A 25,533-nucleotide genomic window follows, 5' to 3' on the forward strand; every position below is an offset into this window, starting at 1 on the left:
GAGCCCAAGCCGGCGTCATCGTCAGAGCCTTTGGCAGGCGAGGACCAACTTTAGTCAGGATAAGTGTACTAGATGTTCCCCTTCAAAATGGCCAATTGTTGGCGCCCTTCCCGCTCAATATTTGTGAAGAGGACTAGGGCCTCGCTCTATAAATAGGGCTAGCCAGCATAGTATAGGGGAGGCCTAATCTGATTGGATCCAGATTCAATCCTTCCCAAGAGGCATCACCTCCACGAGAACTCCTCCCCTCGCGAGGCAGTTCTTCGTTTGTATTGTTCATCATCAGCCCCTGAGGCAATCCACCACACCACAAACTAGAGTAGGGTATTACACCACCATGGTGGCCCGAACTAGTATAAACCTCGTGTCCCTTGTGTTGTTCTTCGTGTAGTTTAGATCCTTTGCAAGGCAACGAGATGTGAGTTGGTAGAGGGAGTGATCTCCGTGCGCACCCCAAAGTTCGAACCTTAAGGGTCTGCGAGAAGCCGAAATCCGACATTTGGCGCGCCAGGTAGGGGTGCGCCGGAATTCGCCTTCCGCCGCCTTGTGTTTCACCGTCCGTCGCATCCATGTCTCACGCTCGTCGAGCCTATGCCGAGTGTCGGGCTGCCCTCGCAGCCCATGTCGCCCAGACGGCCCTCGTCGGAGGGCCTCCCCGTCGTTCCCCGTCGCCTGCTGTCCACGCCGCCACCAGCCCGACGGGGAACGAGCAGCAGGCGTTGTCCCGGCATCCCTCGGTGCTGCGAGAAGAGTGCACCGCCACCCCGTCGCTGACTCCAGCCGGTTCATCGTCCCACGCCCGTCGCGCTCCTGCGGACGCGCACGCCGTGCTGCTCCTTGCGCGAGAGCTCCTGCACTACCGTCCCATCGACGACCTCTACGATGAGTGGATTGCCCGCATCACCGAGCTCATCAGCGCTGCTGGCGGCTCCCCTGCACCATCCCTCTCGTTGCACCGCCACCCGCCCTGCGCGGGCAACGCAGCTCCAGAGGCGCCTTAGCCGCCTCCTTCTCAAGAAGGCGCCCTGGCCCCGAGGCGCGGCCCTAGGATGGGACCTGCTCCGTTCGGCGCCCGCGCAGCAAGAGAAGAGCTGCTAAGAGATCCCTCGTCCTCAAGAAGTTGCTCGTGTGCTCCCCGCACCGGCCCGTCACGACCGCGCTCTTGCTCCAGCGCGCCAAGACCCCGCGCTGCTCCTAGCCGCAGCACGCGGAGACCTCCAAGATCAAGCTCTTTGTCACCAAAGGCCTCCAGTGGCCACTGCAGGCTGCCGTGCCTTCACCGCCGAGCGGCGCAGCGTGGCTTGGCCGGGCAAGTTCAAGCCAGATCTGCCCCCACGCTACAACAGCACGGCTGACCCTGCGGAATTCCTCCAGCTCTACGAGCTGGGCATCAAAGCCGCCAACGGGGACAAGAAGGTCATGGCAAACTGGTTTCCCATGGCGCTCAAGGACGGTGCCCGCACCTGGCTCCTAAACCTGGCTCTTGGCACGATTTCTTCCTGGGACGAGATGCTCACTCGCTTCATCGCCAACTTCCAAGGCACTCGCGACTGGCCCCCGGCCATGAGCGAGATGTGCCGCATCAAGCAGCAGCCAGGAGAGACCCTGCAAAAGTACATCCAACGCTTCAACAACGCTCGCCTCAAGATCCCAGGGTGACTGAGGAGGCCATCATCTCAGCCTTCTCCAACGGCGTGCGTGACATCAAGATGAAAGAGGAGCTAGCAATCCATGAAGACATGTGCACATCCCTGGAGCTGTTCAACTTGGCAACCAAGTGCGCCAGGGCTGAGGAAGGGCGCCTTTCCCTCCTCGAGCTTCCGGCTGCCAATCTAGAAGAGAAGAAGCCCAAGGTCAAGGACGTGAAGCGCAAGGGGGCTGCTGTGCTTGCAGCAGAGCTAGACACCAAGCGAGGCAGGGATCAGCCTGAGTCATCCAAGGGCAGACGGTACTGCATGTACCACGACCTCCACACCCACAACACCAACAAATGCCAAGAGCTCAGGGCTGTGCGAGATGTGCATGTCGACCGACGCCCTGAGCGCAGCAACCGGGGCTATGGCCGAGGAGGAGGAAGAGGTGGAGGACGATGGGAAGACCGTGGCCCTCGCCAAGGGTGGCGTGACCGACCTCATGAGGACCGCTGGCAGGACCAGCCTCACAAGGGAGGTTGGAGGGATCAGCCCCGTGAGGATCGCCCACAAGGCAACGCAGGCCTCCCTCCTCTGCCACCTCAGCCGAGGAGGAATGAAGACCATCATCAGGACGAAGGGGCTGGGGGGCTTCCAGGTGCCGCGCACAGTCACTTGCATCTTGGGCGGTGCTCAGGCCCCAGCCTCTCAGCGCATCTTCAAACAGTTTGCTCGCGAGGTGAATGCAGTCCTCCCCAAGCTTGAGGCCACGTGCCCTCTCAGGTGGTCAGCGTGCGTCATCACGTTCAGCTGAGCGGATCAGCTCAAGTGTGCAGCCACGGCCGGAGTCCTCCCAATGCTTTGTTCCCCAATGATCAGCAATGTGCAAGTCACCAGGACCCTCATCGATGGCGGAGCAGGACTCAACGTCCTGTCCGTCGAGACGTTCAAGAATCTCCAAGTGCCATACAATCAGCTTCAGCCAACCAAGCCTTTCTCAGGAGTCACTGATGGTTCCATTGTTCCGGTAGGGCAAGTCCGCCTTCCTGTCACCTTTGGGAAGCACGACAACTACCGCACCGGGCTCATTGACTTCGACGTCACCCACATTCGCTTGCCATACAATGCCATCCTTGGGTACCCAGCCCTGGCCAAGTTCATGGCAGTGACTCATCATGGCTACAATGTCCTCAAGATACTAGGAAGCGGTGGAGTCATCACAGTGCCTTGTGAGGAGAGGGATGCGGTCTGTTCCCTTGAGCGAGCCTTCCAAGCCGCGGAAATCGAAGACCCAGAGCACAGGAGCGGAAGATTTCCTGAGATAGTCCCTAAGAAGAAGAAGACATCCCCTGGTCCGAACCCTCAGGAGGCAGGCCCCTCAGGATCCGCGCCCGTTCAAGGGCCGCCTCCTTCTGTCGCATAGGAAGGCGCGCCCGGCGCCCTCCTCGAGCAAGGCTCGGGGGCTCTCTCCTGGAGGGCCATCGACTTTGCCAAGATCACGAGGGAGGCGCTCGGGCACCACTTGGAGGCGTGCTTCAAATCACGTTTCCCTCAGGAAGAAGCAAGGCAAGGAGGGCCAAACCCTCGGGAGTTCATCAGTGAGATCATTCAGGACCTGCAGGAGTCAAGACTCATGAGCGGCAGCCACCGCTTACCCGCTGTAGCTCCCCATCCAGGCGAGGATGGTGGGCTGTGCGTCTACATCGACGTACTAGGGCTCAACCGAGCCGCCTCTCAGGAGCGCTTCTGGCCCTCACACGTGGGATGCTGCGAAGGTCCACCCCATAGCTATGTTCACATGCATTTCGGCCTGCCGAACGCGGCTGCTGCGCGTCAGCGCCTCATGAGGAGCATTCTGGAGGCTCAGGAGGTCAGGCATTCCGCATTCCTGGCGGAGATGGAGAAGGTCCTCAAGGAGCCGCCAGCGCCTCCGGAGCCTCCCGAGGCTCCTAGGCCTGGGGGCTCGTGAGGATCGGTTTCTGCAGTGCGAGTCATCCTCTACTTCAGCATCCCTTCATCTCCAACATCATCAGGTGACATCCTACGAGTTTCATTTTCAGCTGGGAGCGCCCCCAGGGCTGCATCATTCCCAGGCCGCATGGGTCCGTCCCTGCGGCATGTATCCCTTTTGTTCATGTCTTTAGGTTACTTTTTTGGGGGCGCCCCTCGGGCTGCATTATCCCCAAGCTGCTCGGGCCTGACCCAGCGGCATTTGCCTTTTCTACATCTATCTAAATGGGTTTGCTCCTTCATGCTTAACGTGCTTAACTTAATCGCCCGCTCGATTGACACCAACTTATGGAGCTGCTCCCTAACAGCACGACGCTTGTGCACACGTTCGTCCCTGCAACGTCGACAAACCTGAGTGGCTGAGCTCTGGCCGCGGCAACCCCGCAAGGCGCCACCTCACCAGGCCCTCAGTGCCCTCGTCACCCCTCCAAGAGCAACCAGTAGATGGCTGGCAATTGTAACGGCAACACTCGTTTTCCTTGTGATGAGCTCGTAGGATATCTTTAAGGAGCAACGTCGGGAGAGGCCTTCGCGGCGTCTCCTTCCCGCTCGACCGCGCGAACCTCTTGCACGTTAAAGGGGGGGCGCTTGAGCATCGCGACTCACGGGCTCTTACCGGCTCTCCAGCCCTCACCTCCTGGCCTTGTCCACGGCATCGCGACCTGACATACCAATGACGGCTGAGCTCGCTCGAGGGCCGGGACCCGAGGACGTAGAGCGCGAAGGGGAGTAAGGGAAAGGAGGAAGAGGCTCGCGAGGACCTCGCCCGACAACTCCTCAGCCGCCGACGCACGGACCTGGCGCCGCGCCAAGCAGAGGCTGCAGACTCTCGAGATAAGTCATCCTCCAGAGCTACTAGCTATCGCAACACCGACCTTGCACCTAATGCAGCTCCATGTTGGCAACGTTGCACTCCTTTCTCACCGAACGATGGCTGCTTGAGTGCTAAAGGGGACCTCCTGAGCATCGCGACTCAGGGGCTCTTACTGGACCTCGGGCCACTCACCTCCTGGCCTTGACCACGACATCTCGATCTAGCATACCAGCGACGACTGAAGCTTGCCTTGAGACCGAGACCTGTCGGCGCAGAGCATCGAGTCCTCGCGAGGTTCGAAAGGAGGAACTAAGCTAAGACGGGACGAGCATCTCACACTGCTTCATGATAAGGATCATGTTAACAAAAGGAACTACAGGCACCTTATAAGCCCCCACGGGGTGTGTTCTTGGCTCCTCGCAGGGACAAAAGATGCGAATCCTAAGGATTCCTAACTACAGGGACCATGACGGTAGACGCCATCATCAACTGTGGACCGCGCAAGGCCAGCTCCAACCTCATCCAGATCAGCCGCGTCGACCGCCGGGCGCACCGGCCCTGCTTCGGGCACGACGCGAGCTCGGAGGATCGTAGCTGTCGTCGCTCGTCGCCGGGGTCAGGAAGAGTCCGAAAGAGTCGCTGGACCCTCCGATACGCCCGCTGCCACCAGAGGAGCTGCTGGAAGGGTGGGCGGCAGGCCTGGTCCTCGCCGCTCTAGAGCTTCGGCCGCTGCCTCTGGGGCAGCACTCCAGCCGGCGTCCATCTTTGTCGAAGACCTTGAAGAGCATCAGGGAGGCGCCATCGTAATCTAGGTGGATCACGAGGGCCCCCTCCGATCGGCAGACCCGGGCGATCTTGCCCCAGCCCCGGGTCATGAAGACCTTGCCCAGAGCGACGACCTCAACCTCTGCTTCGGTCGCAGGGGTACTGCAGTCGGCGTGCTGCAGCCAGAGCTCAAGAGGCCGCCTTGGCAGGATCTCGAAGGCGAAGGAGGGAGGAAGGCGAATCCAAGATCAAGGAGGCATGGCAGCGTGAAGCACAAGCTCGCGAGAGGAGCCCTCGGCGTGAACTCCAAGAGGAATGACGCGCACCGCCATAATCCGTCAGCGACGACGGCGCCTCTGGTGATGTCGCTTGGCGCCCGCGTCTTCAGGGCACTCGATCCGGGTGCACAAGGGCAATGGGAATCCAGGCGGAGGCCGCTCGAACCATGGCCTCGACACCTCCTGCCAAGCACCCCCTTCTCCACGGCAGGGGACGGGCTGTTTCTTCGGCGGAAGCGGAACAGGACCCTCTCGGGGGGGCTTACCCTTCTCTTCTGCAGAAAACCGGCAGATTGGCGCCATTGGGGTAAGGTGGAGCAAGGGCGAGGAAGAAGAAGGAGAGTAGCAGGAAAGGATGGACTGGAAGGGCTCGCGCCGTTCCATACATATAGCCGGAGGAGGCCAACCATCGGCCTCCACGATCATAGGTAATCATGACCCATTTTGCATGCAGGGACTTGTCAAGTCGTGCAGTTGCCGAGGCATCATGGGGAAGCGGGGACGCCCACGTCCAATCGACCGCCACATGACGCCCAAGGCCGCAGGCTGTTGGGGCCCGCGGCGCTTCACACTTGCCCCTTCGCTTCTCTGCTAAGCCAAGTTCGGGCGCGCCTTGGGCCCGGGGCCTACTGTCGGCGTTCTGGGAACGGGGGTACCCAGACTTGCCTGCCTGCGGCCTGCGGCGTGGCTCAAGGAGTGGCCCAGTACGACCCATCTTCGTCAACACAAGCTCAAGACCCTCGCGAGGGGCCAAGCCTCGTGGGGCAGACGACAGGAAGCTTTCTCAGGTGCAGCCTCGTTAGGATGGCTCGCGAGGAGGCGGAGAGATCAAGGCGGGACACCTCATGAGGTGCTCGTGACGCAAGCCATGACGACCGAAGCCACGCGGGGGCCGGCCTGCGCAGAGTCCTTGTTTCCTCTTTGGTGCAAAGGGGGCAAGTGCAGGCAAGAGTACCAAGCAAAGGCAACCATTTCGGTGCAACAAGACCAAGACCAGCAGAATGGAGGTCATCATGGAGCCCAAGCCGGCGTCATCGCCAGAGCCTTTGGCAGGCGAGGACCAACTTTAGTCAGGCTAAGTGTAGTAGATGTTCCCCTTCAAAATGGCCAATTGTTGGCGCCCTTCCTGCTCAATATTTGGGAAGAGGACCAGGGCCTCGCTCTATAAATAGGGCTAGCCACCATAGTATAGGGGAGGCCTAATCTGATCGGATCCAGATTCAATCCTTCCCAAGAGGCATCACCTCCACGAGAACTCCTCCCCTCGCGAGGCAGTTCTTCCTTTGTATTGTTCATCATCAGCCCTTGAGGCAATCCACCACACCACAAACTAGAGTAGGGTATTACACCACCATGGTGGCCCGAACTAGTATAAACCTCATGTCCCTTGTGTTGTTCTTTGTGTAGTTTAGATCCTTTGCGAGGCGACAAGACGTGAGTTGGTAGAGGGAGTGATCTCCGCGCGCACCCCAGAGTTCGAACCTTAAGGGTCTGCCGGAACCCGAACTCCGACATATGTCGCTCTTGATTCATTGCATATCCCGGTACACCGCCGGAGGCATTCACATAGAGTCATATTTTGTTCTAAGTATCGAGTTGTAATTCTTGAGTTGTAAATAAATAAAAGTGTGATGATTTCCATATTAGAGCATTGTCCCAAGTGAGGAAAGGATGATGGAGACTATGATTCCCCCACAAGTCGGGATGAGACTCCGGACTTTATGAAAAGCAAAAGAGGCCAAAGAAGCCCAAATGAAAAAAAGAGGCCAAGGAAGCCCACCAAAATAAAAAAAATAAAAAATGAGAGAAAAAGAGAGAAAGGACAATGTTACTATCCTTTTTCCACACTTGTGCTTCAAAGTAGCACCATGATCTTCATGATAGAGAGTCTCCTATGTTGTCACTTTCATATATTAGTGGGAATTTTTCATTACAGAACTTGACTTGTATATTCCAATGACGGGCTTCCTCAAAATGCCCTAGGTCTTCGTGAGCAAGCAAGTTGGATGCACACCCACTTAGTTTCTTTTGTTGAGCTTTCATACATTTATAGCTCTAGTGCATCCGTTGCATGGCAATCCCTACTCCTCATGTTGACATCAAGTGATGGGCATCTCCATAGCCCGTTGATTAGCCTCGTTAATGTGAGACTTTCTCCTTTTTTGTCTTCTCCACACAACCTCCATCATCATATTCTATTCCACCCATAGTGCTATATCCATGGCTTACGCTCATGTATTGCGTGAGAGTTAAAAAGCTGAAGCACGTTAAAAAGTATGAATAAATTGCTTGGCTGAAACCGGGGTTGTGCATGATGGGAGTATTTTGTGTGATGAAAATGAAGCATAGCCTAACTAGATGATTTTGTAGGGATAAGCTTTCTTTGGCTATGCTATTTTGATAAGACATGATTCCTTGTTAGTATGCTTGAAGTATTACTATTTTTATGTCAATATTAAATTTTTATCTTGAATCTTTTGGATCTGAACATTCATGCCACAATAAAGAAAATTACATTGAGAAATATGCTCGGTAGCATTCCACATCAAAAATTCTGTTTTTATCATTTACCTACTCGAGGACGAGCAGGAATTAAGCTTGGGGATGCTTGATACATCTCCAACGTATCTATAATTTTTGATTGTTCCATGCTATTATATTATCCATCTAGGATGTTTTATATGCATTTATATTCTATTTTATATGATTTTTGGGACTAACCTATTAACCTAGAGCCCAGTGCCAGTTTGTGTTTTCTCCTTGTTTTTGAGTTTTACAGAAAAGAAATACCAAACGGAGTCCAATTGACGTGCCAATTTTTGATGATTTTTGGACCAAAAGAAACCCCTGGAGTGAAAGAGTTGGGCCAAAAGAGTCCCGGGCTGCCCACGAGGGTGGAGGGCGCCCCACCCCCTGGCTGCGCCCCCCTGCCTCGTGGACAGCCTGGAGACCCCCCTGACGTGAAACCGACGCCAAAAATTCCTATAAATACGGAAACCTCCAGAAAGAAACCTAGATCGGGAGTTCCGCCGCCGCAAGCCTCTGTAACCACCAAAAACCTCTTGGGAGCTCGTTTCAACACCCTTCCGGAGGGGGAATCCATCACCGGTGGCCATCTTCATCATCCCGATGCTCTCCATGACGTGGAGGGAGTAGTTCACCCTCGGGGCTGAGGGTATATACCAGTAGCTATGTTTTATCTCTCTCTCTCTCTCTCGTGTTCTTTATTTGGCATGATCTTGATGTATCGTGAGCTTTGCTATTATAGTTGGATCTTATGATGTTTCTCCCCCTCTACTCTCTTGTAATGGATTGAGTTTTCCATTTGAAGTTATCTTATCGGATTGAGTCTTTAAGGATTTGAGAACACTTGATGTATGTCTTGCATGTGCTTATCTATGGTGACTATGGGATATTCACGTGATCTACTTGATGTATGTTTTGGTGACCAACTTGCGGGTTCAATGACATTGTAAACTTATGCATAGGGGTTGGCACATGTTTTCGTCTTGACTCTTCGGTAGAAACTTTGGGGCACTCTTTGAAGTACTTTGTGTTGGTTGAATAGATGAATCTGAGATTGTGTGATGCTTATCGTATAATCATGCCCATGGATACTTGAGGTGACATTGGAGTATCTAGGTGACATTAGGGTTTTGGTTGATTTGTGTCTTAAGGTGTTATTCTAGTATGAACTCTATGATAGATCGAATGGAAAGAATAGCTTCATGTTATTTTACTACGAGCTCTTGAATAGATAGATCAAAAAGGATAACTTTGAGGTGGTTTCGTACCCTACAATAATCTCTTCGTTTGTTCTCCGCTATTAGTTGCTTTGGAGTGACTCTTTGTTGCATGTTGAGGGATTGTTATATGATCTATCTATGTTATTATTGTTGAGAGAACTTGCACTAGTGAAAGTATGAACCTTAGGCCTTGTTTCCTATCATTGCAATACCGTTTACGCTCACGTTTATCATTAGTTACCTTGATGTTTTTATAATTTCAGATTACAATTACCTTTATCTACTATCTATTTTTCACCTGTATCACCATCTCTTCTCCGAACTAGTGCACCTATACAATTTACCATTGTATTGGGTGTGTTGGGGACACAAGAGACTCTTTGTTAATTGGTTCCAGGTTGTTGTATAAGCAAAATAGACTCCAAATCTAAAGAAAAATGATGTTGTTGATCTTAGAATACTCTTTTTGTGTGTGTATATTCTTGTTATGGTACCATGGTGTACTCATCTTTTTTCATTGATGGCAGGAGCACATAACTATGGATTTGAACTTGATACCTCAAGAGGAAGAACATGGAGCTATTGATTTGAACTTGATGCCTCAAGAGGAAGAGGATGAAGATATTGATTTGAATTGGGTCCTTAAAGGGGAAGAAGCTCAAGAGGGAGAGGATGGAGCTATGGATTTGAACATGATGCCTCAAGAGGAGAAGATGAAGCTATGAATTGGATGCCTCAAGAAGATGAAGATGAAGAGGACGAAGTTATGAATTGGATACTTCAAGAAGAAGAACAAGCTCAAGGAGAAGAAGAAGATCAAGAATATGAGGCAGGTAAACAAAAAAGATGAGAATTGTCAGATAAGGAGAGGCATGGTGTTTTCTTCGCCTTGCTAGTAATCGAGCTAAGAGATGGATCTATTCAACCAGACGACAAGCTGCTAGTCTCAACCCTGTTGAACATAAGTGTACGATCTGTTGAAAGAATCTGAGAAGACGCCAAAAATCAGATTTTCGAGGGCAAAGAAGTAGATGTCTCAAGCAAGAAGCCAGGAAGAGTTGGCCGAAAGAGAAAGGAGTTGGATCTAGCGAGGGCCTCAAAAATCCCACTGAATAAAACAAGGACAATTCGATCTCTGGCACGGTCTCTAGGTGTGTCCCGATCGACCCTACATAAGAGGTTCCGGTTGAATGAGCTCAACCGCATCACAAGCACTGTGAAGCCTCACCTCAAGCCAGAGAACAAGCTTGCGAGATTGAAAATTTTCATGTCCATGCTCGATGACAAATCGATCTCAACTTCTCGAGCTATGTTCAAACCAATGACCAATATGGTTCACATAGATATGAAAAGTGGTTTGACATGACGAGAGTGAAGAATAGTTATTATATACTTCCAAAAGAACCTAAACCCAAGCGCACGGTGTCAAACACTAAAAACATTGGGAAGGTAATGTTCCTCATTGTTGTGGCCAGGCCACGATATAACAATGAGGGGGACCTAACATTCGATGGGAAAATCGGCATTTCGGCATTCATCAAAGAAACTGAGGCGATGCGGACAAGTCAGAACAGAGCAAAGGGAACAAAAGTGTTGACATCAGTGAAACTAACCAGGCCTGTGTGCAGAGATTATCCCATTGATGACCCACAAGTGTAGGGGATCTATCATAGTCCTTTCGATAAGTAAGAGTGTCGAACCCAATGAGGAGCAGAAGGAAATGATAAGCGGTTTTCAGTAAGGTTTTCTCTACAAGCACTGAAATTGTAGGTAACAAATAGTTTTGTGATAAGATAAATTGTAGCGAGTAACAAGTAAATAAAGTAAATAAAGTGCAGCAAGGTGGCCCAATCCTTTTTGTAGCAAAGTATAAGCCTGGGCAATTTCTTATAATGAGAAAAGAGCTCCCGAGGACACATGGGAATTATCGTCAAGCTAGTTTTCATCACGCTCATATGATTCGCGTTCGGTACTTTGATAATTTGATATGTGGGTGGACCGGTGCTTGGGTACTGCCCTTACTTGGACAAGCATCCCACTTATGATTAACCCCTATTGCAAGCATCTGCAACTACAAAAGAAGTATTAAGGTAAACCTAACCACAGCATTAGACATATGGATCCAAACCAGCCCCTTACGAAGCAACACATAAACTAGGGTTTAAGCTCCTGTCACTCTAGCAACCCATCATCTACTTATTAATTCCCAATGCCTTCCTCTAGGCCCAAATAATGGTGAAGTGTCATGTAGTCGACGTTCACATAACACCACTAGAGGAAAGACAACATACATCTCATCAAAATATCGAACGAATACCAAATTCACATAACTACTAATAGCAAGACTTCACCCATGTCCTCAGGAACAAACATAACTACTCACAAATCATATTAATGTTCATAATCAGAGGAGTAATAATATGCATTAAGGATCTAAACATATGATCTTCCACCAAGTAAACCAATTAGCATCAACTACAAGGAGTAATCAACACTACTAGCAACCCACAGGTACTAATTTGTGGTTTGGATACAAGATTGCATACAAGAGATGAGCTAGGGTTTTGAGAGGAGATGGTGCTGGTGAAGATGTTGATGGAGATTGACCCTCTCCCGATGGGAGGATCCTTGGTGATGACGATGGTGATGATTTCCCCCTCCCGGAGGGAAGTGTCCACGGCAGAACAGCTCCGCCGGAGCTCTAGATTGGTTCCGCCAAGGTTCCGCCTCGTGGCGGCGGAGTTTCATCCCGTAACCTTGCCCATGATTTTTTCCAGGGTAAAAGCCTTCATATAGCAGAAGATGGAAACCGAAGGGCCACCAGGAGGCCCAGGAGACAGGGGGCGCGCCCAGTAGGGGTGGGCGCGCCCCCCACCCTCCTGGCCATGGTGTGGGCCCCCTGAGGTGTTTCTTCTGCTCAATAATTCTTATTAATTCCAAAAATAAGTTTCGTGGAGTTTCAGGATTTTTGGAGCAGTGCAGAATAAGTTTCCAATGTTTGCTCCTTTTCCGGCCAGAATTCCAGCTGCCGGCATTCCCCCTCTTCATGGTAAACCTTGTAAAATAAGAGAGAATAGCCATAAGTATTGAGATATAATGTGTAATAACAGCCCATAATGCAATAAATATTGATATAAAAGCATGATGCAAAATGGACGTATCAACTCCCCCAAGCTTAGACCTCACTTGTCCTCAAGGGGAAGCCGAAATCGAAAAATATGTCCACATGTTTAGAGATAGAGGTGTCGATAAAAATAAAATACGGACATGAGGGCATCATGATCATTCTTATAATAGCAACACATATAGATTTTATCATATGAATTCTTATGCTCAAGTAACGATCAATTCACAATGTCAAGCATGGTTCAGAAACTTCATTGGGAGCTAGCAAACTATAGTCTCAGTCATTGAAGAAATTGCAATTTATCATAACATCAGAACGAGTCAAGAATAGAGCTTTTCAGCAAGTCCACATACTCAACTATCATGTAGTCTTCTACAATTGCTAACACTCACACAATACTTTTGGTTATGGAGTTTCAGCCGGACACTGAGAAAGATAGGGGCTTATTGTGTTGCCTCCCAATGTATTCACCTTTAGGTGATGTCAACAATAATAGTCCATGCTAACTTATACCCAATTGGATATATGTATCATGATCTTTCAAAAACGAGGAGCTTGCCAAAGGATAAAACGAAAAAGAGAAAGGTGGAAATCACCTTGACTCAAGCATAAAGTAAAAACATAAAGTAAAAGATAGGCCCTTCGTAGAGGGAAGCAGAGGTTGTCATGTGCGTTTAGGGTTGGATGCATGAAATCTTAATGCAAAAGAACGTCACTTTATATTGCCACTTGTATGTGAACCTTTATTATGCAGTCTGTCGCTTTTATTGCTTCCACAACAAGATCGTATAAAGCTTATTTTCTCTGCACTAATAAGTCATACATATTTAGATAGCAATTTTTATTTGCTGCAACATGACAACTTACTTGAAGGATCTTACTCAATCCATAGGTAGGTATGGTGGACTCTCATGGCAAAACTGGGTTTAAGGATATTTTTAAGCACAAGTAGTATCTCTACTTGGTGCAAGGAATTTGGCTAGCATGAGGGGGAAAGGCAAGGTCAACATGTCTCGAAGGTCAATGACAATATACTTTAACTGAGATGTGAGAAAACATAAACCATTACGTTGTCTTCCTTGTCCAACATCAACTCTTTTAGCATGTCATACTTAATGAGTGCTTCACAATCATAAAAGATGTCCAGGATAATATATTTGTATGTGAAACCTCTCTTTCCTTATTACTTCCTATTAATTGCAACGATTACCAAAACAACGTTTATCAACTCTCAACAACTTTTATGCCTCATACTTTCTATGTGTGAAGTCATTACTGTCCATAAGATCAATATGAACTCTTTTATTCTTTCTACTTTCTCAAGATCATAGCAACATAGGAAAGCCCTTGACTCAACACTAATCTTTATTATAGATAGCTCACAGACTCGATTACATAAAGATATCACAAAGCAAAACTCAAAAGTACTTGATATCAAAACTTCAATCTACTAGATCAATATACTACTAAAAGGATCAAACTAAATAAAATGGTAAAGATAAGAGTGTGATGGTGATACGATACCGGGGCACCTCCCCCAAGCTTGGCAGTTGCCAAGGGGAGTGCCCATACCCATGTAATTATGTACTTAGAGGTGGTGAAGTAGGAGTTGTTGATGATGTAGGCTTGTCGTCCATCTTCCAAGGCATAGGCTCACCATCATAGAAGGATGATCGAGTCTCCGAGATCCTTAAACCTGCAGCCAAATTCATCCTCTTGAATCTATATTCATACTCATAGTTCTGGTTTTGCAGGTCATAGATCTGGGCTTGGAGGTGCTCGATTTTCTCTTGAAACTTGAAGATGGTTTCCCCAATGACTTTGGCATCTAGATTGTGGTTGTTGGTGAACTCCGTGATCATCATCTGGTTGGCGTTGAGTCCACGATCCACCATCCCTTGGCATTTGAAGACTTGCTGCTCCATGGCTTCGAGCTTTGTCTCCATGCTGCCGGTACGCCTTGGTCCCTCCACATCGCGGATGTGCAGCACCCCCTCACGCATCTTAATGGTTTGAGGGTGTTACAGCACCTCCGCGAGATAGGGGTTGATAACCCTCTCAAAAAACTTGTCCTTGGGAGCGCTTAGAGATGCCATGATGCTCTAGATCTGTGACAGAAAATAGCTCGAAACGAAAATAGAGGATATTTGCGTGATACGATGGTCAAAACCTTCGGGAGTTTATATAATGAATTTTACCGACCAAAATATGTAACGTGCAAGAAAACGGAGTCCGGGAAGCACATGAGGTGGCCACAAGACAGGGGGGCGCGCCCTCCACCCTCGTGGAGGCCTCGTGTCCTTCCCGGACTACTTCTTTCTTCGTAAAATTCTTAAATATTCAAAAACTGATAAAAATTCCCATTAGAATTGTTTTGGAGTCTGTTTACTTACCATACCACATACCTATTCCTTTTCATAGTTTGGAACGTTCTGGAAAGTGTCCCTTATGTATTCCTCCGGGGTTACGGTTTCAATAATATTAGTTTCAACATTGATAGGATTACTTGAGATATAATGTTTAATTCTTTGACCGTTCACCACCCTCGGACTTGTGCCTTTGAAGTTGTTGATTTTTATGGTACCAAAATGATAGACCTCCTCGATAACGTAAGGACCTTCCCATTTAGAGAGAAGTTTTCCTCCAAAAAATCTTAAACGAGAGTTGAATAATAACACATAATCACCTACGTTAAACTCACGCTTTTGTATCCTTTTGTCATGCCAGCGTTTGACTTTTTCTTTGAATAGCTTGGCATTCTCATAGGCTTGGGTTCTCCATTCATCAAGTGAGCTAATATCAAACAACCTCTTCTCACCGGCAAGTTTGAAGTCATAGTTGAGCTCTTTAATAGCCCAATATGCTTTATGTTCAAGTTCTAGAGGTAAATGACAAGCTTTTCCATAAACCATCTTATATGGAGACATGCCCATAGGATTTTTGTATGCAGTTCTATAGGCCCATAATGCATCATCAAGTTTTTTGGACCAATTCTTTCTAGATATATTGACACTCTTTTGCAAAATTAATTTGAGCTCTCTATTGCTCAACTTTACTTGACCACTAGACTGCGGATGATAAGGAGATGCAATTCTATGATTAACATCATACTTAGCAAGCATCTTACAGAAAGCACCATGAATAAAATGTGAACCACCATCAGTCATAAGATATCTAGGGACTCCAAACCTCGGAAAAATAACTTCTTTCAGCATTTTAATAGAAGTGTTATGATCAGCACTACTAGTTGGAATAGCTTCTACCAACTTAGTAATGTAATCAACAACAACTAAAATATGTGTGTAACCATTAGAGGCAGGAAAAGGTCCCATATAATCAAAGCCCCAAACATCAAATGGTTCAATAACAAGAGAATAATTCATAGGCATTTCTTGATGTCTACTAATATTACCAATTCTTTGACATTCATCACAAGATAAGACAAACTTACGAGCATCTTTGAAGAGAGTAGGCCAATAAAACCGGATTGCAATACCTTGTGTGCAGTTCTATCTCCAGCGTGGTGTCCTCCATATGATTCAGAGTGACACTTGCGTAGGATCTGTTCCTATTCATGCTCAGGTACACAACGTCTAATAACACCATCTACTCCTTCCTTATAAAGGTGTGGGTCATCCCAAAAGTAATGTCTTAAATCGTAAAAGAACTTTTTCTTTTGCTGGTATGTGAAACTAGGTGGTATACATTTAGCAACAATGTAATTAGCATAATCAGCATACCAAGGAGCAGTACGAGAAGCATTAACGACCGCTAATTGTTCATCAGGAAGGCTCTCATCAATAGGCAGTGGGTCATCAAGAACATTCTCTAACCTAGACAAGTTGTCTACAACGGGGTTCTCAGCTCCCTTTCTATCAATAACATGCAAATCAAATTCTTGGAGAAAGAGAACCCATCTAACGAGTCTAGACTTAACATCTTTCTTTTCCATAAGATATATAATAGCAGCATGATCAGTGTGAATAGTAACTTTGGAATCAACAATATAAGTCTAAACTTATCACATGCAAACACAACTGCTAAGAATTATTTTTCAGTAGTAGCATGATTTCTCTGGGCAGTATCAAGAGTCTTACTAGCATACTGGATAACATTCAATTCCTTATCAACTCTTTGCCCTAGAACAACACCTACAACATAATCACTAGCATCACACATAATTTCAAAAGGTAAATTCCAATCAGGTGGCTGAACAATAGGTGCAGTGATCAAAGCTTTCTTAAGTATTTCAAATGCTTCCACACAATCATCATCAAAGACAAAATGAATATCTTTTTCAATAAATTAGTCAGAGGCCTAGAGATTTTAGAAAAGTCCTTAATGAACCTCTTATAAAAATCGGCATGACCAAGGAAACTTCTTATACCTTTTATGTCCTTGGGACATGGCATCTTTTCAATAGCATCAACTTTAGCTTTATCAACTTCAATACCTCTCTCAGAAATCTTATGCCCCAAGACAATGCCTTCATTAACCATAAAGTGACACTTTTACCAATTCAACACGAGGCTAGTGTCTTCACATGTCTGCAAAACTTGATCAAGGTTGCTCAAGCAACCATCAAAAGAGGATCCATAAACGGAGAAATCATCCATGAATACCTCACAAATCTTTTCACAAAAGTCAGAGAATATAGCCATTATGCATCTTTGAAAGGTAGCAGGTGCATTAAATAAACCAAAGGGCATACATCTATAAGAAAAAGTACCGAAAGGGCAAGTAAAAGTAGTTTTTGATTGATCCTTTGCTGAAACAGGTATTTGAGAGAAACCAGAATAACCATCTAGAAAGCAAAAAAGTGTGTGTTTGGATAGTCTTTCTAGCATTTGATCGATAAAAGGTAAAGGGTAATGATCTTTCTTAGTAGCTTTATTTAATTTACGGAAATCAATTACCATCCCATAACCTGTAATAATTCGTTGCGGGATAAATTCATCTTTATCATTAGGAACGACAGTAATACCTCCCTTTTTAGGAACACAATGGACAGGGCTTACCCAATCACTATCAGCAACGGGATAAATTATACCTGCCTCAAGGAGCTTAAGTATCTCCTTTCTTACCACTTCTTTCATCTTAGGATTCAATCTTCATTGAGGATCTCTAACTGGTTTGGCATTGTCCTCCAAATTAATTTTGTGTTGGCATAACGTGGGACTAATGCCCTTAAGATCATCCAGAGTATATCCGATAGCAGCACGGTGCTTCTTCAGAGTTTTCAATAATCTTTCTTCTTCTTCTTTTGAAAGGTTAGCACTAATAATAACAGGATATATTTTATTTTCATCAAGATAAGCATACTTAAGATTATCAGGTAATGGTTTGAGTTCAAACACGGGATCACCCTTGGGTGGATGGGGATCCCCAAGAATTTCAACAGGAAGGTTGTCTTTCAGCATATGTTCCTGTTTAAGGAACACTTCATCTATTTCCCTTCTTTCTTTCATAAACATATCATTTTCATGGTGTAGCAAATATTGTTCTAACAAATCAGTAGGAGGCACGGCAATAGAAGCAAGACCAATAATCTCATCCTTACTAGGCAATTCTTTATCACGGGGTTGTCTACGAAATTTAGCAAAATTAAACTCATGAGACATACCCTCTAAGACAATTATGTTAGTATCCTTTTCACAATCAATCTTAGCATTAACAGTATTCAAGAAGGGTCTGCCAAAAATAATGGGACAAAAATCATCTTGTGGGGAACCAAGAACAAGAAAATCAGCAGGATATTTGACCTTCCCACACAAGACTTCGACATCTCTAACAATTCCAACTGGTTTAATAGCGTCCCTATTAGCAAGCTTAATGGTAACATCAATATCTTCTATTTCAGCGGGGGCAATATCATGCATAATTTCTTTATATAAATCATAGGGTATTGCACTAGCACTAGCACCCATATCACATAAGCCATGATAACAATGATCTCCTATTTTAACAGATATAACAGGCATGCCTACCACAGGTCTATGTATCTTAGTATCTGGTCTGACAATCCTAGCAGTCTCACCACAGAAATAAATAACATGCCCATCTAAATCATCATCCAAGAGATCTTTAACCATAGCAATATTAGGTTCAACTTTGATTTGCTCAGGAGGTGTATAAGTCCTAGTATTACTCTTACGAACAACAGTCAAAGTTTTAGCATGATCCTTTATCCTAACAAGAAAAGAGGGTTTCTCAACATAAGTAGTAGGAACAATAGGATCATTATAAGTGACAGTCTTTTCTTCAACTGTAATAGGTGCAACTACTTTTACTTCAATGGGAGGATTATATTTAAACCACTTCTCCTTAGGGAGATCAACGTGAGTAGCAAAAGATTCACAGAAAGAAGCTACTATCTCAGACTCAAGTCCATATTTAGCGCTAAATCCACGAAAAGCATCGGTATCCATAAAAGATTTAACACAATCAAACTTAGGTGTCATACCTGACTCCTTACCATCGTCGGAACCCCAATCTTCAGAGTTGCGTATAATTCTTTCCAATAAGTCCCATTTGAATTCAATAGTCTTCAACATATAAGAACTAGCACAGGAAGTATCGAGCATGTTGCGATCACTGAGAGAAAGACGAGCATGAAAATTTTGAATAATCATTTCTCTGGAGAGCTCATGATTGGGGCATGAATATAACATTGACTTAAGCCTCCCCCAAGCTTGAGCGGTGCTTTCTCCTTCGCGAGGCCAGAAATTATAAATGTAATTACGATCACGATGAACAAGATGCATAAGATAGAACTTCTGGTGAAATTCCAACTTCAATCGTTTATAATTCCAAGATCCCGTATCATCACATAGCCTATACCATGTAAATGCATCTCCCTTCAAAGATAAAGGGAAGACCTTCCTTTTGACAACATCATCGGGAATACCTGCAAGCTTAAATAATCCACAAACTTCATCCACAAAGATAAGGTGTAAATCAGGATGCATTGTTCCATCTCCTGCAAATGGATTAGCTAGCAGTTTCTCTATCATACCCGAAGGAATCTCAAAGTAAATATTTTCAATAGGTTCAGTAGGTTGAGGAGCAACTCTTTGCTCTTCTGGTCGGGGTGAAGATTGGAGTTATCGTCAAGCTAGTTTTCATCACGCTCATATGATTCTCGTTCGGTACTTTGATAATTTGATATGTGGGTGGACCGGTGCTTGGGTACCGCCCTTACTTGGACAAGCATCCCACTTGTGATTAACCCCTATTGCAAGCATCCGTAACTACAAAAGAAGTATTAAGGTAAACTTAACCACAACATTAGACATATGGATCCAAATCAGCCACTTACGAAGCAACACATAAGCTAGGGTTTAAGCTTCTGTCACTCTAGCAACCCATCATCTACTTATTACTTCCCAATGCCTTACTCTAGGCCCAAATAATGGTGAAGTGTCATGTAGTAGACGTTCACATAACACCACTAGAGGAAAGACAACATACATCTCATCAAAATATCGAACGAATACCAAATTCACATGACTACTAATAGCAAGACTTCACCCATGTCCTCAGGAACAAACGTAACTACTAGCAACTCACAGGTACCAATTTGTGGTTTGGATAAAAGATTGGATACAAGAGATGAACTAGGGTTTTTAGAGGAGATGGTGCTGGTGAAGATGTTGATGGAGATTGACCCTCTCCCGATGGGAGGATCATTGGTGATGACGATGGTGATGATTTTCCCCTCCCGGAGGGAAGTGTCCCCGGCAGAACAGCTCCGCCGGAGCTCTAGATTGGTTCCGCCAAGGTTCCGCCTCGTGGCAGCGGAGTTTTGTCCCGTAAGCTTGCCCACAATTTTTTCCAGGGTAAAAGCCTTCATATAGCAGAAGATGGACACAGGAGGGCCACTAGGGGCCCCAGGAGACAGGGGGCGCGCCCAATAGGGGTGGGCGCACCCCCCACCCTCCTGGCCGGGGTGTGGGCCCGCTGAGGTGTTTCTTCCGCTCAATAATTCTTATTAATCCAAAAATAAGTTTCATGGAGTTTCAGGATTTTCGGAGCAGTGCAGAATAGGTTTCTAATGTTTGCTCCTTTTCCAGCCAGAATTCCACCTGCCGGCATTCCCCCTCTTCATGGCAAACCTTGTAAAATAAGAGAGAATAGCCATAAGTATTGAGATATAATGTGTAATAACAACCCATAATGCAATAAATATTGATATAAAAGCATGATGCAAAATCGACGTATCACTCATCAATAAGGTTATCCTGGCAATTCAAGATAGGTGGCCTGATGATGATGAGGGACCAACAAAATTCATCCAACGGGATAATGCAAAGCCTTATGTCCTTCCCAATGATGTAGCTTTTCGAGAAGCTGTGGAACAAACTGATCTTGACATCTGATTGCTACAACATCCCCTAAATAGCCCCGACTTCAATTGTTTGGACCTCTGCTTCCATAACTCTCTCCAATCTCTAACCGACTGCAGATCACCTACAAACATCCAAGAACTGGTACAGGGTGTGGAAGAGGAATTCGAGAACTATGATCCCCACAAGTTGCACAGAAGCTTTATCACATTAGAAGCAGTTATGTTTGAAGTTATGAAAGACAAAGGAGGAAATCAATATAAGTTGCCACACTTGCACAAGGATCGCTTTCAGAATGCTGGCATGGAAATAATCAGTGTATATTGCGACAGTCAGGTAGTTGTTGATACCACAGCCATTATAGAAGAAATAGAAATTGCAATAGGAAAAGAAAATGAAAGGAAAGAATTAGCTATAGAAGAGAAAAGAAAGAAATGTAAAGGGAAGGGAAGAAGTAGCAACAGAAGGGAAAAGAAAGAGAAGGTAAGTGAAGAAGTGGCCAGAGAAAGGAAAAGAATGTAGTCAAGAGGGGACAAAGAGGCCCTTATATCATGTAGTCAGGTAGTTGTCGATACCAAGTGCTCCTTGTGTATGTCTTGTGTAACCTTGTGTCAAGGGGGGACAAAGAGGCCCTTATGTCATGTCCTTGTGTATGCCTTGTCTAATCCTTGTATATCAACTCCTTATTGGAATTTATTAGAATTTGGGTTATTTAGCTTAATTGAATTATCTGGGTTATTTAGATTAATTGAATTATTTGGATTAATTTGAATTAATTTGGTTTATTTGGATTAATTGAATTATTTGGATTAATTTGGATTATTTGAAATAATTTGGATTATTTGAATTAATTTGGGTTATTTGGATTTATTTCAATTAATTAGAATTAATTTTGGTTATTTGCATGGTCTATTTGCTTTTAGTGTTGTTCCTTTTACTTCTTGGGTTTCCCTAGCCATCAATCTTTCTGCTCTCTATAATATGGTGAACACCTCCCCTTTTCCTAGCATTTAAAAAGAAAATGATCACCTAGTCTAGTATGTGATGTGACAAATGGAGGGGCATCAACCTGCACCTGTCTGATGATACATTTTTTGGGGTTCACATATCATACAAGTTCAGAGGTAAAAACAAGATCTCCTAAAAATCTACTCTAGGATAAAAATATCACATATCAAATGGAGTAACTATGTTTAGAGCTAGCTTTCTTCCTAACAAAGTTACTGCTCCTAAATATGGACACTCATTTTTTTATTTACACAAGATATCACGGGGAAGGACAGTATTATTCCTTGGTCACAAACTTGTGGTAAAAGATTATAATATGGCAATAGATGCTTTCAGCAATCAGAGACTGCTGTCGAATACTCCATGAAATTTCGATTTGAGATTTTGAGCAAGAATTTACACTGAATCAAAAATAGAATCAAAGACATAATGTGGGAGTAGTAGTGGATATTTTTTACCCATGCTGATTATTCACTTCACAAGGTTACCTAGTACTCCATCAAAAACAGAATCAAAGATGGCATGGCATTCTTGATGCGATGTAACTAATCTTTGTGCCATAATCTTTGCTATTTTAGAAATGCACTAATCTTTGCCATGAAGTACTATAGATATAGATTCAGTAACTGAGAATGTTACTAGATACTGCCTTCGAGTATTTCTAAAATGCATAAAGGTTATGTACAGTGAAGTGAAACAACAATTTCATCATGGATAGGTGATGGTACTGAAATTTGTTGGTAAATCCTTCTGATTTGGCAGGATCCACTACTCACCAAGGCTTTTACTGCTCTTCAGGAAGCCAGCTGCTTTCCAAATCATCATTTAATAGGGGAGGAGGACACAGGATAGTGGCTGCCCAGTGCTCTGTCATCAACAGATCTGGTGCCAGATCAGCTACTTTCCATGGCAATCTGTGATGGGAAAACCATTTTAGTAAGTTCAAGAGAATAAATAAGTTGCAGATTTCATGCACAAAGTGCTAGACAGTAGACATATGGAGTGAGTTTTTTGCTCGTAAATTTGCTCTTGCTTAAGCAAGTTTTTGACTGAAACGCTTTCAGCAGACACCACAGATCATGGCCTCACCTTTGAAGTAACTCCTTGTACAAAATGCCTAGCAGAATAAACAGGTGGACTTGCTTATCGACTGAACAAAATCCTCGAAACATTAAGGATGCACTAGTACACATCACACAATTACTCTACCGTAATATAGTGTTCTGTTAGAGATCGAATGCTTGCAAAACTGTTCAATTAACTGTGCAAAATACTCCAACTCTAAACTAGCAGAACTAGTGCAAATGTTCAGTAAATTCAGTAAACATGGAGTAGAGATGGGAGGTTGACCCAGGCTGTAGGACTTGGGGATGATTTGCAACAGTACAGAAAACTTGTAGCCACCGCCGCTGCTGCTGAAAGGATCGATATGGTTGACTAGAGGGGGGTGAATAGGCAACTAACAAGTTTTAGACTTTTCTTTAACAATTTAAACCTCGCAACGAAATAGGTTGACTAGATGTGCAACTACGTGGACAACCTATATGATGCAAAGACAACTAGCACACAAGCGAGCAATAGATACAACACAAGTAAGCTTGCAAAAGTAAAGGCACAAGATAACCAAGAGTGGAGCCGGTGGAGACGAGGATGTGTTACCGAAGTTCCTTCCTTTTAAGGGGAAGTACGTCTCCGTTAGAGCGGTGTGGAGGCACAATGCTCCCCAAGAAGCCACTAGGGCCACCGTAATCTCCTCACGCCCTCACACAATGCGAGATGTCGTGATTCTACTATTGGTGCACTTGAAGGCGGCGACCGCACCTTTATAAACAAGATTGGGGCTATCTCCACAACACTTGGAGGCTCCCAACAACACCACGAAGCTTCACCACAATGGAGTATGGCTTTGAGGTGACCTCAACCGTCTAGGGTGCTCAACACCCAAGAGTAACAAGATCCGCTAGGGATAAGTGGGGGGAATCCAATTTCTCTTGGTGGAAGTGTAGATCGGGGCCTTCTCAACCAATCCCGAGCAAATCAACAAGTTTGATTGGATAGGGAGAGAGATCGGGCGAATATGGAGCTTGGAGCAACAATGGAGCTTTGGGGGAAAGAGGTAAGTCAACTTTGGGGAAGAAGACACCTTTATATAGTGGGGGAACCAATCCAACCGTTACCCCACTAAACAACCCCGCATAGAGCGGTACTACTGCTTGGGCAGGGCGGTACTACTACTGAGGGCGGTACTACCACTCTTACGCAGCGGTACTGCCGCGCTGACGGGGAGGTCAGGGACCTGACCCCAGAGCGGTACTATCGTGGGAGTAGGCGCGGTACTACCGTGGGAGTAGGCGCGGTACTACCGCTTGGAGTGGTGTTACCGCCACTACTACCGCACTTATTACCGTAAAACTCGACACGAAAAACATCAGCCTCGAATCGATGCGGCAGTAGCCCAGAATCACTGCAGTACTACGGCCGAAGACCACAAGCGGTACTAACGCTCGGAGAGAGGTACTACCGCTTGGGGAGCGGTACTACCGCTAGGGTGCTTCGGTGGTACTACCGCTGTGGACCACGGTACTACTGCTGGGGCAGGACAAAGCACACACAGGGGAAAAGGCAGCTCCAATGAAGTAGAAGGAAAACATCGGGTGTGATAAGGATGTGTACGTGTTGATTCCACCCTAGCCTTACCAAAGCGGATCCTCTCTTGATAGTACGGTGACTCCTACGAAACTAGTCCACCAACAACGAAACGGAGGAGCTACACCGTCTTGAATAAAACACCGAGGGGAGGTAATCGTCTCGTGCCAATGGATGAATCTCGGAAAGAACTTAATGCACACGATTAGTCCGCACAAGCATTGTCATCAATCACCAAAACATATTGGGGATAAATATGCCCTTACAATCTCCCCCTTTTTGGTGGATTGATGACAATACATGATTTGCACAACATGAGAGATATAGGACAAGCGCAAAAACACCACCGTCCTAAAATGTAGATGAGCTCCCCCTAGATGTGTGCTATCTAGATAAGTGCTTTGGACTGCACGGCACACATACTAGGATCAATGCTCCCCCTACATTTTAGAGACCAACCACCTAAGCAGGGTATAAGTGAGTAGCATAGATAACTTAACAGGATAAGCATGCAACTCATAAGCTAGATAGTGACATAGATAATGATACTGGAAAGATAAGGTAGCATATGTCTCACACCATATGACTGGAACTTAGGTCTCACTGACACAAACCAAGCAAAGCAAATTGCGAGGAAAACACAAACACAGAAGACGGAAGACACAAAGCACAAATCCCTAAACTCTCTCCCCCTTTGGCATTGAGACACCAAAAAGGAGAGGGAGTGTTGCTACGGCTCCAGGTGACAGCAAAAGAGGGACACACACATCAGAGCTCAGCGGGATCATCTGCGCCACCGTCATCAGTCGGGAAGTGCTCGGCATCAGAATCGGTCCACGGGCAGTGCTGCTGAATCCACTCCTCCTCCTCGGTAAGCTGGTCCTCAGATCCACTGATAATTGTAGCACCCAACTGACGCATGAGCTTCTTTTGGCGACCTCGGGCCTTCTTCTCAGCCACATGAGTCATGTACTGACCGTGAGACTCCATGCAAAACAACTTCTTCATCTTGAGCTTGAGCTTCTTTGCCCAAGAGGGCTCTGCCTCAGAAGGCACGTAGTCATCATCATCATCCTCAGCCTCAGCCCCAGTCTCCTCCTCGGTCTCCATGGCACTAGCAGACGAATGAACTCCAGTCTTAGGGGCATGAGTGCCCCAGTTAT

Source organism: Triticum dicoccoides, chromosome 4B (genome assembly GCF_002162155.2).
Source record: "Triticum dicoccoides isolate Atlit2015 ecotype Zavitan chromosome 4B, WEW_v2.0, whole genome shotgun sequence".
In the NCBI taxonomy this organism is placed as follows: Eukaryota; Viridiplantae; Streptophyta; class Magnoliopsida; order Poales; family Poaceae; genus Triticum; species Triticum dicoccoides.